The following is a 13,344-nucleotide window of genomic DNA, read 5'->3' as shown; positions in this document are numbered from 1 at the left end:
AGCACTTCCCAAAGAGTTATCCGTGTCCAGTGAAAAAAGATGATTGAAGATATAAGAGAGAAAGGAAGCCAGACGTAACAATTATTAACTTCTCATATTACCTCTATTTTCAGAAGCCTTCTGAGTGGACATGCAGGAAATCTATGGATATCACGAATGTAGAGATATCCCAATCACTAATTTCTGAGATTTCTAAGACTTTCCAAGGTATTTTCAAACTTTGAAGAAATTTGCAAATTAAAAAGTTATCTGACAGTTAAAATTATATACATCAACCAGAGTCACACACTAGGACCTTGATAACATTGTTGTGGTCTTCTAGCTGATAGGCCAAAGAAAGAGGCTGACAAATCCAGTTTCTTAGAAAGAAACATTTAGTAGGGACGTAATGAACAGAAGTCATGTCTGTGTCTTGTTTGACCACAAGACAAGATGGTGGATCCCCCTACCATTACCCACCAGACCCAGGGATTATATACCACAGGGGAGGAGCACACTTGCCTCAGAGGGAATGGGTAGGGATTCGCCCTAAGGGCAGGCTTTAAAGTGTTTTCTCTTTTAGAAAATAAACTCTTTTAAGTGTTTCTCTTTTAGAAAAAGAAAGAAAGAAAAGATGTGTAGATGCTCTTACATAAAGAACAATAGATAAACCGGAGCTCTAAAAGGCATTCCTGGAACTGGGGTTAATCAGAAGTCAACCTGGCAGATTAGCATCCAAGATGGAGTTGCTTTAGTCTCCACAGAGGATCATTAATCCCAGCTCTCTGCCAACGCTTTTATCTTCAGAGAAAGCGAATGTGCTGTAACCATACCTTTTATATATCTAATTATAAACTATTCCTTAGAAAAGAGAGGACTTTTTAGCTTATCGTAAAACTTCCCATTCCGTGTGTTAATTAAGAAAACAGCTAGCCAGAATATCTTTAAGTAATTTTTCTCTCCTTCAAGCTTCTAGACAAAAACAAACCTCTGTGGTATCTTGGGTTCCTCTTGCTCCCTTACCTCCCACACCCTGGAGGCTGCCAAGTGCCGTCAGTACTGCCCTTGCAACATCTCTTCTGTCGTCCGCACCCCTCTCTCCTGCTGCTGCTTCCTGAGTTAGCTTCCTCACTGGCCTGCTGGTTTCCTGTCTGTCCTCCACTCTGTTGTCCCCATTACTGGTAGATTCATCTTTGTCCAGCGCCTGGGACACAGTCATGGCTTAGAAATGCTCATCAACTCTGAAGCTCTGATTTTTCCAACATCTTATTCAGATTTCTACAGGCATCCCTCAACCCCATACATGAAGTCTGAACTCTCTGGCCTGCCACTCCCAGCCCTCCCTCATCTGACATCAGCCTACCTGTCCTTGTCACCTACCTGCTCTCATCAGGGAGCTTACATTCTGGACATGCTAAGGACCTGCTTCTAGTGCTCTCCTGCTCCTCATCCTTTGCTCATGGTGTTTTCTCTACTTGCAATGCCTTGTCCCCCAAATACTACCTATTCTGCAAGACTCAAATCCAGTGCCACCTCCTTCTTGAAGCTGTTCCTAATCCCACACAGCCAGGTACATCCTCTTCTTCCTCTGCACTCACTTAGCACTCTCTGTCTCTCATGTGGAACTACTTAAGTACGTGTCATTGTGCATAGTTTGAGAGCAGCATTTGTGTGCATTTGTGTCTTCAGTGCAATGCCACACGTAAAGTGTACAACAGGGTTCCTGGTACACAGTAGGTATTCAATAAAAGTGAGAGCCTCCCCCTTCTGGTAGATGTTTTGAAAGATGACCCACTAAAATCTCATGGCAGCAACAGCAGAACTCCTTTTCTTGAGAAACCCAGGGGGTTCACATTGTGTCTGTCTGCTTATTTTAAGGAAGGTGACATGATATAGCAGAACACAGCAGACCTGAGTCTGAGCCTGGGCTCTGCCATATAATTCCTTAGAGATTTCAGAACATTTGCCTAACTTCTTTATATTTTTCATCATTAGGGTAGCTTTCTTATTACTATATTAGAACTGTAGAAATTAGGCTTATAAAGCAAGGAGATCCCCTAATGAGAAAGACTCAGATAAAACCTTTGTTCTTTCACATAATGACAAGGAGATGGACAGACAGATGAGGACAGATAGGAGACTCTATTCTCCCAAGCCATCCAGGGCCCCAGCTTCTTTTTGTTCATTCCTCTGCCATTGTCCAGATAAACTAAAGCTTACTCATCAGCTCCACAACCATATCTCTTTCTAGTTCCCAGGAAGGCAAGCAAAGAGAAAACAGCTCCTTTTATAAGGACTTCACCCCTTAAGCTGCACAGTCACTTTTGTTCAAATCCTATTGACTAGAATGATATGACCACACTTAGCTACAAGGGAGGCTGAGAAAGGCTCAGCAATCCCAAGCCCCTGATTCTTCAGTCATCCTATTCAGCAATAACTGGGAAGCCACATACACTACCAAAACTCAGAGTAGGAAGGTTCTGTTACCAAAATAAAGCTAAGAATGAATATGGGGGAACAAATACCAGTCTTTGCCATGCCTACCTCACAAAGTTGTTGCAAAGATTAAATGCTAAGATTGGAAAAGCACCCAACATTATGTGCAGCATAAGTAAATATTCATTCCTCCTAATTGAGATCAGCCTTCCCCACTTGCCTAGCAGCTTTCCACATAGCAAGCTCTCACTATGTTTTCAATGAATGAATGCTTACATAAATGAGCTCATTTTAAAGGCTAACTAGATAAAAAAAAACAATAGATAAACTGGAGCTCTAAAAGGCATTCCTGGAACTGGGGTTAATCATTTTAAAGGCTCATTTTAAAGGTTCATTTTAAAGCTCATTTTAAAGGCTAACTAGATAACCATTGCTAACTAGATAAAACCATTTGTAATTTGCTTATAATTGTTGTATGAAAGCTTGCTGCCAAAGTAGTTTACTGTTTAAGTGGATAGGAAGCTCTCTTTCTACATCATCAATTTGCTAAACGAATGGAATTATGCTGAATACTCCTAAGCCTCAAAAATTCCCAAATGAGCTGGACTAACATTGTTAGAGATCTACTGGCTTAGTATGTGATTGCTAAGCTACATTTTATGTGGATCTCTGCTGTTTCTCCAAAGAGCAGATAGCACATTAAGTGATCCATGCCAGCCCCTCACATTCTTTGGTTTGAGCATTTATGCTTAGACTGTCTCCAGGGACACCAGGATGGAGAAGTGGATGGGCAGGCCAGTGGGGGTTCTGCTCTCCTAGAAGCCCCAGGAGAAACTGAGAGCATTAGGGGAGCCCTGCAGCTGGAGGTCTCTGCAGCCTGTGACTCCTGGGAGTAAAGGACATGGAGGAAGTCTGTTCCAGATTGAGAGTGGGTGGCTCAGCTTTCAGGGATACCTGGGATTTTTCTCCCCCATGTTAAGCACTTAGCAGCCTCAAAATCCATTTCTGTTTAGTTTGGGCCTGTTGCTAGGGCTCTGGTGCTGTAGCCTGTTGCCTTAGTCAGAGGAGGCTCAGACTACTTTGCCGGAAAGTTCTTCAGCAGTGACTCAGCAAAGGACTTACAATGTCCAGAAATTGTCATTTAAAGCAATTCCCAGAGCTCTGGGAAACAGAGCAAACTGACGTAAATAGAAAAGCAACTTTTGGATGGCTAGAGAGAAGCAGCTACTGCTTCACTAGATGCAGGGTCCAGAGAAAGCCCTGGAAATGACCAGCAAAGGGTGCAAACCTGCCTTCACCCCCTTCCCGAACAAACTCTGTGAGAACCCAGGGCAGCCCCGCTGGAGGGAGGAATCAGGGTAGTTGTGACCGCCAGCCAATCAGCCAATCAGCATCAAGGCTCTAACAACCCAGATTCCCCAGTTCTGGCCTGGCAGCTTCCCCTGTCTCTCTTCCTCCCTCAGCATCATCTCCTCACTGGAAACAACTTCCCACTCCCTCCTCTTCAATTCCGTCAGAGTTGCTGTGTTAACCCCTTCTCTACCTTCTTGAAACCTCAGGATTTATATACTAAGCTATTTCCTGAAATTGGATTGTGCTAACCGAATCTCTCATAATCTGCTCTTGGCTAGCTAGACTCCTAGTTTCGTATCAAGATTTCTGGCAAGAAAATACATTTTTAATTATGTGTGTGTATGTGTGTAATCATATGGGTGTATATATAGATATATGTGTGTATATATAATTGTATGCGTGTGAATATAAACGTTATGTATATGCACATATATATACATATATAAAAAATATAATAATATTTTGGGATGCCTCCTGTGTCTCAGGCATTGTTCCAGGTACAAGAATACAGCAGTGAGTAAAACAGGCTAAGAACCTTCCTCCATGAAGATTAGGGCAGACCCACAATAAATAAATATTACATAGTATGTGGGTATCTGTACATATACTATGTGCACACACAGACACACACACACATACACACGCAGTGGCTGGCACATAGCAAGTTTTCAATAATTAGATGTCCATTAAAAATAATGAGAGCAGCCGGGTGTGTTGGCTTATGCCTGTAATCCCAGCATTTTGGGAGGCAGAGATGGGAAGATCGCTTGAGCCCAGGAGTTTGAGTTGAGACTAGCCTGGGCAACATAGTGAGATCCTGTCTCTACAAAAAAAAAAAAAATTAATTAGCTGAGCATGATGGCTCATGCCTGTGATTCCAGCTACTAGAAAGGCTGAGGTGGGGGGATTGCTTGAGCCTAGGAGTTCAAGGCTGCAGTGAACTATGATCGTGCCACTGCACTCCGCTGGCCTGAGTGACAGAGCGGGACCCTGTCTCAAATAAAAATAAAATAATGTGAACTAATATATATTGAGTATTTATTATGTGCCAAGTGCTTTTTAAATTCTTAATAACCCTATAAAATAGAAGCTAGTATTATCTCCATTTACAGATGGAAAACTGAGGCCGAGAGAGATCATACAGCTAGGAGGTAGGAATGTGCGATCTGAGCCCAGACACTGCCTTTACACCCTTCCTTCCTTATTCTTCCTCTTGAAATGGGCTGTCTTTATAAAAAGGCAGTCTGTAAACTGCTCTATGTCTGCCAGTGCTATTCTAAGAAGAGCAAGTCTCAAGAAAAAAAGTCTGGGGCAAAGAGAAACTTTAAGCTGGGTTAGCAACACAACTCTGGAACTATTTTGACTATGTTGCCTGGAACATAATTATTCTCTCCAGTTCTGCTTTTATCTGACAGCAGGAAAGAGGCAAAAAAAAAAAAAAAAAAAAAAGACAGCCTTTCCTCAGGTAAATCATAAACATATAGTTTTAAGTGTTTCTCGTTTAGAAAAAGAAAGAAAGAAAAGAAAAGGCTAAGTGATCTCAATATATTTTTCCACCATGAAGCACCTGAGAGAGAACATAATTCCTGTTGATTCTCAAAAGAGTGAAACGAAAAGGTGGGGAAAGGAATCAGAAAAAATACCTCCAGGAGGGTTCTGATTACTGGTCAAGACCTGCCTCAAGCCTTTGAGACCCACTAGGCTAAATAAAAGTTTCTTATAAAGGATTTCAGGAATGAAGATGTTAAAGAGCTGCAAAGGGCCTTAAATGAAAGGGTTAGCCTAAAAATGATTCAAGGTGAGTTATTTTTATAATCACTATATTTTAGTTGGTATTTACTGAGTACCTACTCTGTGCAAAGGAGCTTGCTAGATCTCTTATAGACATTATCTCATTTAGAGTTAGAAATGTGTCATCTGAATGAGCTTGAAAGAAAACCAGAAATTGGCTGGGTGTGGTGGCTCATGCCTGTAATCCCTACAGTTTGGGAGGACGAGGCAGGCTGATCACTTTTTTTTTAATTATTATTATATTTTAGGTTTTAGGGTACATGTGCACAATGTGCAGGTTTGTTACATATGTATCCATGTGCCATGTTGATTTCCTGCACCCATTAACTCGTCATTTAGCATTAGGTATATCTCCTAATGCTGTCCCTCCCCCCTCCCCCCACCCCACAACAGCCCCCGGAGTGTGATATTCCCCTTCCTGTGTCCATGAGTTCTCATTGTTCAATTCCCACCTATGAGTGAGAACATGCGGTGTTTGGTTTTTTGTCCTTACAATAGTTTACTGAGAATGATGTTTTCCGGTTTCATCCATGTCCCTACAAAGGACATGAACTCATCATTTTTTATGGCTGCATAGTATTCCATGGTGTATATGTGCCACATTTTCTTAATCCAGTCTATCGTTGTTGGACATTTGGGTTGGTTCCAACTCTTTGCTATTATGAATAGTGCTGCAATAAACATACGTGTGCATGTGTCTTTATAGCAGCATGATTTATAGTCCTTTGGGTATATACCCAGTAATGGGATGGCTGGGTCAAATGGTATTTCTAGTTCTAGATCCCTGAGGAATCGCCACACTGACTTCCACAATGGTTGAACTAGTTTACAGTCCCACCAACAGTGTAAAAGTGTTCCTATTTCTCCACATCCTCTCCAGCACCTGTTGTTTCCTGAGGCAGGCTGATCACTTGAGGCCAGGAGTTTGAGACTAGCCTGGCCAACATGATGAAACCCCATCTCTACTAAAAATACAAAAATTAGCCAGGCATGGTGGCACATGGGAGCCATGTCCCAGCTACTTGGGAGCCTGAGGGAAGAAAATTGCTGGAACCCAGGAGGTGGAGGTTGCAGTGAGCTGAGATTGCACCACTGCACCACTCCAGCCTGGGCAACAGAGCAATACTCTGAGAAAGGAAAGGAAAGGGAAGGGAAAAGGGAAGGGAAAGGGAAGAAAGAAATGAGAGAGAGAAAAAGAAGAAAGAAAGAAAAAGAAAGAAAGAAGAGGAAAGAAAGAAAGAAAGAAAGAAAGAAAGAAAGAAAGAAAGAAAGAAAAAGAAAGAAAGAAAAAAGAAAGAAAGAAGAGAAGGAAAGAAAGAAAGAAGGAAAGGAAGGAAGGAAGGAAGGAAGGAAGGAAGGAAGGAAGGAAGGAAGGAAAGGAAACCAGAAATTGGTGTTTATTAATGGTGAATAAAAAACAGAACAAAGTCTACCTGTGTAATGATTTAAATCTTGTTCTAAACGGAATATCAATTTTACACAGTCATTGCTATGCCAAGTTAACATTTTTTAAATTAAAAAGGTATGAATAGAAAAACTTAATTCTCCCATTTATGTCTATGAAAACCCCTCTCTATGGCTTATCATATTGTCCTCAGGAAAGTACATTAATTACCTGTTTAGTGTATGAGGGGATAACAGCTTGGTACTGGAGATACAAAAACTGTAAGAATATGCTAATATGATAAAGAGAGTCTAAAACTCACCTGTGAAAATAAACATGTACAAATGGAGAATCAAGAGGCCAGGGAATAAAAACTTCCCTAACTGATACTAAAATATATTGAGAATCTCAAAAAAATAAAATGTAAGACATGGATTCTGTCCTTGGGGATCCTGTAGTGTGGTTTGGGAGATGGAACTTCTATGTAGGGATGTATAGGGCACGGCAGATAACCATGCTCCAAGTCAGATGAGCAATATAGGTGAGAAGAGTGGAAGTTCAGAGAGCAGAGGGCTCTTTCGAGCTAAGGATGCCAGGAAAAGCCTCAGAGTCACACAAATTGATAATTTTTTTTTTAATTATCACTTCTGGATTTTAGAATCAACTCGTTGTTTTCTTTTCTCCCTTACCAAATCACCAGTATCTTCCTATCCAAAAGCCATGTTGGTCTTGAACCTAGTCTAATAATCCCTATTTTTAGATAATGAATGATTTAATCAGTCAGTCGATGCTATCTAGTGCATCCTAGTGTGTACAGACAGTGGTAAACACTGCAGGACAAAAGATATTGAAGGAAGCAGAGGAAATAACCTTCATCCCCCCAAACCGAAGTGGATACTTGTTGGGGAAGCTGCCTGTCTCACAAGAACTGTCCCTTCTCTTGGTACAACCTCTGATACACAGGCTGCACCACTACCTCCATCCCCCAGCAGACCCTTCCTCTACTGCATAGTCCTGCCCTGGCCGTAGTCAGACGCCAGTTCTAAACTGGGCCAACTTCAAATTCTATCCTAAGAAACACTAAACCTGATTTTCATTGAGGATGATTCACATTACTAGCAGGGTTCCAGACAGAAGGGTCACAAATTCCCACTACTAAGGCCTTTAGCATGGCCCTGGTTTCTGTCCTTCCCACAGGTTAGTTGCTTATTCAATAATTTGCCCTCTATAGATGCCCTAGTATTCCTTTTTTTTAGAGATAGCATCTTGCTCTGTCACACAGGGTGGAGTGCAATGGTGTAATCACAGCTCACTATAACCTCAAACTCCTGGACTCAAGTGATACTCCTGCCTCAGCCTCCCAAGTAACACATAGCTGGAACTACAGGGGCACACTGCCATACTTGGATAATTTTTTTATTTTTATTCTCGTAGAGACAGGGTCTTGCTATGTTACCCAGGCTGGTCTCAAACTCCTGGCCTCAAGTGATCCTCCCGCCTTGGCATCTCAAAGTGCTGAGATTACAGGTGTAAGCCACAGTGCCTAGCCTATATTTTTTTCAATAAATGTCCTCCCCTCATTATTTTTTGCCGAAACCAACTAGAGTCAGTATCTAATGTTTTCAAATAAGAAGAAAAATAAATAATTTATGAATTGTTTCTAGAGAGTATGCTGTGAATTCTAGACCTTCAAGAAAAATGTAATGGGTCATTTTATTGAAGTGGAAGTGAAGGAAGGCAGTAATCTACTCTATATTTGGATGCTTGCTAAAAAGTAGCAAAACAGCAATAAATGAATTTCTTGTGGTCAACTAGAAACTGGGAAAAAGGTATTGGGGGACCCAGTAGCTGGCACCATAAGCAATTTGAAAGAAAGGAGACAAGCTGAGACCACAGGTTAGATGGTTGTTTTGAGTGTATCAGGATAACCTAATGTAAGAGAACAGCAAACAGTCCTGTAAGTCTCTCCTATAGGCAAAATATAGGTAAAATCAAAGTCAAAGTCTTAATATGATCCCACTAGCTACTAGCCTGAAACAACAAAAAACCAAATTTAGAAATTGATGTTTTAAGGTATTGAATTATACCTCCACTTGCATGTATAAACTAGGTTTCATATGTAGATACAGCATGATCAGGAAAGAGTGAAATCCTAGAGATGGAAGCTGAGATACCATGGGAGGAGTCAGAGGAACTGGCGAAAGGCTTCTAACCTCTCTGAAATATTCCCACATTGCACCCCCATTCCCACCAACCAGAAGAAGCTAACGATCCAGCCCACTGGGCAACCTCTGTTCAGCAATGCCCACTGTATGGCCAGCATTTGAACTCTTCATGGACTGGATGGGGTTATGCAGAATCAATGCAGGGAAGAAAGAAGTTATACACAGAGACTAGCTAAGGAATATCATTAAGATGGGATATTCTGTTGGCATAGATTTTGAGGATAGGGTGTGTTATTAGTGGTTTCATTTACTAAGTAATCCATAGCCTGATGAATATCAGATGGGATCTCAATATAACTAAAAAAGGAATGAAGACTACCCAGCTATCTAGATTTAGAAAAAAATGGCCCTGCGGTGTAAACTTGGATTCAGTAGTTGGTGTGACTTTGCACTGTAGCTCATTGCATTTGTGGTTATCAGGTCATGTTGAATAGGAGCATCTTGGGACATATGGGATGAAGTGTATAGTGTGTGTGTGTGTGTGTGTGTGTGTTTAATGCTAAGCAGCTAAAAAGGAAAATGTAACAGTCACCACATGGAGCTGGCATCTGATGCCCTCTTCTCTGAGTACAGCCTCTGAAACTCAGAATGAGCCCATGAAGCCTTTCTCTGTATTATGTGGCATCCTCTGCTCCCACCACCACAATAGCTGGATGCAGTGGTGTACCAAAGGCTGGGCAAGGAAAGCAGTCTGCCCGGGGGAAGGCAATAAAGAAATCTGTAGAGAATTTAAAAACAATAATAAAGCCAGCTAGAAGTCAGTCTGCTTTTTATTATCACCATGTGCCGGCAATTCCAAACAATGTCAGTGATAAAGTACTCCTTCCTAAAAAAAACCTTTTGTGGGTCTAAGTTCTAAACCATTGCTTTGTTACTACTGAGTTTTAATAATATGCATGTAAGCTTCAAATTAGCACTTTTTAATTACTTATCCTTTATAGCTTGCATTCTACTTAGAAGTTAATTCAAACTCCCAGTTATACAGTCACACCCCAATACACACCAACTCAGCCACACACATTTGTTTTGAATAAGTTCCTGACAGTTTGAAAATCATTCAAGCTGACTTCATGTGCCCAACCCCATGGTGCCACATACTCCTGCATCTAGACAGTAGATTCAAAATAAGCAATAATCTTACAGTGATTACAGAAGTTAAGGAAGAGAATTTGAGTTAATTTAATTCCATCATTCTGTGAATGCCAGGAGAAATGACAAACGATGCTGGTCTTATGCTGCCAGCAAAAATCAAAAGAGCAATGTATAAATGTCTTGATCATTATCACCAAGAACTGGACACCCGATATAAAGCAATGGGTAGAATAATGTTAGTATTTGCTAATATTCAGACATGAATGCTGATATTTTTATTGAAACGTAACTGTACATATTTATTGGGTACATGCATACAATATGTAATGATCATATTAGGGTATTTAAGATATTCATTACCTCAAAAATGTATCATTCTTTATGTTGGGACTATTTCACATCTTCTCTTCTAGATATTTTAAAATATACAATAAATTAGTATTAACTATAGTCACCCTACAGAACTATTGAACACTAGAACTTATTCCTTCTATCTAACTATATGTTCGTACTCATTAACCAGCCTTTCTCCATTCCCCCTGAACATCCCTTTCCAACTTCTGGTAACCATCATTCTACTCTCTACCTCCATAAGATCAACTTTTTTAGCTTCCACAGATGAGTGAGAACATGAAATATTTGTCTTTCTGTGCCTGGCTTATTTCACTTAGTATGTTGACCTCCAGTTCCATCCAAGTGGCTGCAAATGACAGGATTTCATTCCTTTTTATGGCTGAATAGCATTTCATTGTATATATATACCACATTTTCTTTTACCCCTTCATTCATCAATAAGCACTTACGTTGATTCCATATCTTGGCTTTTGCGAATAGTGCTAGAATACACATGGGGTGCTGGTATCCTTTTGATACACTTTCTTTTGGATTTGCCTTCTTTTGGCTAAATACCCAGTAGTAGGAATGCTGGATTGTATGGTAGTACTATTTTTAGTTTTTTGAGAAAACTCCATACCATTTTCCATAGTGGCTATACTAATTTACATTTCTACCCACAGTATATAAGAGTTCCCTTTCCTCTGCATCCTCATCTGTATTTGTTATTTTTTGTCTTTTTTTATAATAGCCATTCTAACTGAGGTGAGGTGGTGTCTTACTGTGGTTTTGGTTTGGATTTCCCTGATGATTAGTGATGTTGAACATTTTTTTCAAATACCTGTTGGCCATTTGTATGTCTTCTTTTAAGAAATGTCTACTTGGGTCCTTTGCCCATTTTTAATGGGATTATTTGGTGTGGGGAGATGTTGCTGTTAAGTTGTTTGTAACTCTAGTTTTTGTAGAACAAAAATTTTGGAAGTTTTAACTAATAATAATAAAACATATGACTGCACTTGTGTTTTTGTTTAACTGTGAACAAAGACTTATAGAGAGGTGCAAAAAATAAATCCTCTTTTGCAACCCAGAACTCATTGTTTAGTAAGGGTTTTGATGCATATAAAAGAGATATTACAACTTTTTAAACGATGAATTTTCTAATTTTTTTAGAAATTTTTCAACTGTGTCAGCATTTGAAAGCTACTAGACTCATTCCCTAAGACATGAAAACATGGACGGCATTGTAATTTCTAGAACTTCTTGTAAAATGAGATTTTTGTGAGTGTCTGCTAAACTTATCCTTCTGTTTAAAACTTTTTCTATTTACTTATATGTTACTTCAGATGAATTTTTTAAATTAAAATTAATAAGAAGTATGAGCAAAGATAGAGTGACATGCCTTATTATATTGACTATTGAGGCTAAATATGCAAAGATTAATTTTGATAAAATTATTTACAAGTTTGCAAAAGTTATAGCCTGAAAATGAAAATTGTGATCTATTACCATTCATTACTATGACAGACCAATATGCAAGTCTAAATTTATTTGTTCTCTAAAAAAATTAATGTAATAAAAGTATTTTCATTACTTTTCCCTTTATTATACTGTAATAATTATTTTGTATCATATTGTTTATTTATATTTTATTAGTATGACTGTATATACACAGTTTAATAAATTGTTTTTTCACTGTTTGCATTTCTTTCCTGGCATCATCATCACCTATATTGATGCATACATTAACTGTATTTCATGATTATCAATGAAAATAACTTTGTTGGGGAGGTGCTACAAAATTATTCACTTCAGGTATCTAATATGCCAGACATCTCAGTAGCTGGCTGATCCAGGGCACATAACTGACCAAACTGGGGCCCCTCGACCCCCTCCCCAGGAAGGTGAAGCATGGATCTGAGCAGCAAGGGGCCTGACTCAGTGGAAGCTGAGTCGTGTGATCAGCAGCACCATAGAGTCCGTGAACTCCCACCACAGAGGCCCTAGAGCGGCCCTGCTCTGACCTTCCCACAGCCCCCTTGGGTTGTGAGATACTCCAGAATCATTTCAATAAACCTCCCTTCTGCCCCTTTTGCCCTTAGACCCAGGATCAGTTTCTACTACTAGAAGAGCTATTTTTCCACAAGGAAGGACCTGCTGGTTGAGGAGGAAGGGTGGCATGGGAATGGAATAGCAGGGAAAGAACTCTGCCAGCCAAAGCATCAGAAATGCGAGCACACACCAATGCTCTGCTGCTCACTCTGCAAGGACGACCCACAGAGACACCTGGCACAACAGAGTGGGGTGTGTGAGTGGGACACTCGGAGGGACAGGAGTAAAAAGACACCTGAAGGGGAGGCTGCCTGTGCACCTGGAGCCCCACACCTCCCTTCTCCCCCGGGAAGCCTCCTAGCCCAGGATCTTTTTCCAGCCATCTAAAGATGTGGGTTGTGCCCTGCTGAAGAAATGACCGTGACATCAGCCCTTAGGTGGCTACTAACACTTGTAAAACATCTGATGTCCAGGTTAGATATAAGCTGTGGACATCCATAGAACTGTCTACCCGGCCTGCTCTCAGCCCCGTAGTAAGGCAAGAGTGTCCTGATTCTTGCATGTCCCCACCCCACTGGCCTTAGCTAACTGACCCAGGGATGGTCTCTGACTCATGCTGAACCAATGAACTTCTTCCCCAGGAATTTTTAACCAGGCCTTGAGGAAATCAAGGTCAGACTCCCTCTCATAGGGGAAGCTATG

The 13,344-nt window shown here is 40.5% G+C and overlaps 1 non-coding gene across 1 annotated transcript; it reads left to right on the top strand.

Moving 5' to 3' along the window:
- Window positions 1-11,604: 11,604 nt before the first annotated feature.
- Window positions 11,605-11,726, top strand: LOC134735026 (small nucleolar RNA SNORA40). The gene has a single exon (XR_010117889.1). It is a non-coding gene; the product is annotated as a small nucleolar RNA SNORA40 (small nucleolar RNA).
- The last annotated feature ends 1,618 nt before the right edge of the window (window positions 11,727-13,344 follow it).

This window comes from Symphalangus syndactylus, chromosome 12 (assembly GCF_028878055.3).
Source record: "Symphalangus syndactylus isolate Jambi chromosome 12, NHGRI_mSymSyn1-v2.1_pri, whole genome shotgun sequence".
Lineage (NCBI taxonomy): Eukaryota > Metazoa > Chordata > Mammalia > Primates > Hylobatidae > Symphalangus > Symphalangus syndactylus.
This window is presented reverse-complemented; position numbering and strand designations above follow the sequence as displayed.